General features: G+C 42.3%; 1 protein-coding gene across 8 annotated transcripts in view; it reads right to left on the reverse strand.

The window, feature by feature from the left end:
• Nucleotides 1-1,563, reverse strand: part of LOC101849621 (zwei Ig domain protein zig-8) — a 235,028-nt gene extending 233,465 nt beyond the window's left edge. For 2 of the 8 annotated variants that reach the window (XM_035970351.1, XM_013083832.2), the window contains exon 1: nucleotides 1,052-1,550. The gene's annotated coding sequence lies outside the window, so the exon portion shown is untranslated. Of the gene's footprint in view, nucleotides 1-1,051 lie in introns of all 8 variants that reach the window. The other 6 variants (XM_035970354.1, XM_035970357.1, XM_035970352.1 and 3 more) reach the window with 6 other exon arrangements.
• Between the last annotated feature and the right edge of the window lie 264 nt (nucleotides 1,564-1,827).

A 1,827-nucleotide genomic window follows, 5' to 3' on the forward strand; every position in this document is an offset into this window, starting at 1 on the left:
AGAGAGAGAGAGAGAGAGAGAGAGAGAGAGAGAGAGAGAGAGAGAGAGAGAGAGAGAAAGAGTGTGCGTGTGTGTTGATATGTTCCCATGTGATTCATACTCCATTGATATCCGCTGAGAGAAAGTTCAAGAAGCAACTGACGTGTATTTATGGGGGAATGAATTTTCTTAATGTGTCCGTGAGAAACACTTTAACAAAACGGAGGATTTGATTGAAGGAACGGAACTCATTAGGGAGGAAATCATTCAATTTTATTCAACTCAAAACGGATCCCAACCGTTCATATTTCCCAACCGTTCATATTTTCCATATTTATGTAATATTTGACGTCACCTTTTAGCATTACAATAATACAAATACAGAGGTTTTCTGTTCTTTCAGGCGCACGTTTCGTTGTCGTCTTTTTTATTGCCCTATCCACACGAAAGCCTCGGAGTTACCCAAAACTTCCCGGAAATACGACAATTTTCAAAGGAAACAAAACGACTTGTTTTGTCACTTGTCGGTACGCGGTCGTCAAGTCATCCGCATAAAATAAACAGAGCATCAAAACCTATGTACTTTGTTTTGTTTTAATTATGACTTAAGGAAGGACAGGACTGTTGTTCATGATTAAAGGTGGGAACCAAAGATCGATATAAAAAAACAAACAACAAACTACATTAACAAAGATACAAAGACAACTGCAATAACAACAACAACAATAGCAACAACGACAAAGCAACGATGACGACGACGACGACGACGACAACAACAACAATAACAACAACAACAATAACAGCAGCAGCCACAACTACCACAACAACAAAAACAGTAGCAAATAGCAACAACAGTAGTGGCTACGTTATATTTTCCAGTAAACTGGGGTTTGATTTAAATAAAATAGTTTCAAATTCAAAAGTAGAACGAGAGAGGAGAGTTGAAACTAAAGTGACTCCTATTAATGCAAAGACATTACATTCCTCGGCCTTTTAAATACGTATTTTCAGCTATTATTTTGGTATATTCAAAACTTTCCAGAATAATTTTAGTGAACGATAAAAAGCTTACCTGTAATAAAAAGAACTAAAAACACAGCTTTCAAATCCAAACAAAGATAATCCAGTAGGGTATACAGAATACACAGTCTTAACTCCGTCCAAGTCCGAAGTGAAAGTACATCGTGTATTAGCAAAAACAGAATTCAAAAGAAAATAAAGACAAACGTAATCCAAAGGAGACCGAAAGCACAACCAATTAATTATCTGGGTAAACCTTGGTCTTCACTTCAATCAACACCCGCGTCGCTTCGCCTGTTGTAGACATGACCGTGAGCACTGACAGACTAAGTCTTACCACCCCTCCAACGAAACACCCCATCGTCATAAGCCGCCACCGCTAGTAGCAGCCAGCGAATGTTCCACGTTCATGACAGCAGCAACGGCGGGCGCGCGCGTGGGGGGAGATTCTTTTTTTCTTTTCCTCCCCACTGGCTCAGTCGGTACAGCAGGACGAGAGAGAATCGCAAGTTGGTTTCTCTCCAACTCCGAACGAAGTGTGTGTGTGCGCCTGCCGCTCTGCTCTCGAGTCTTGCCTGCCTGTAGATGTTCCGATCCGATCGGAGAGCCACGCGACGTGGTTGTAACGGGATAGCGTCGGTCGGTGGGCTGTCTGTCTGTCTGTCTGTCTGTTGGGACAGGCGGACAGACGCAGATTTCGGGTGCAGGTCATGGTAAAAAGACAGGAATGAGGAACACCGTGGTGGCATAAAACGTGCCCCGTCGCTATTTAAATGGAGGAATGCATGTTAGCTAAAGTAATCACACGGGATGCCAAGCACGTGCAGA

Source organism: Aplysia californica, unplaced genomic scaffold (genome assembly GCF_000002075.1).
Source record: "Aplysia californica isolate F4 #8 unplaced genomic scaffold, AplCal3.0 scaffold00256, whole genome shotgun sequence".
NCBI lineage: Eukaryota > Metazoa > Mollusca > Gastropoda > Aplysiida > Aplysiidae > Aplysia > Aplysia californica.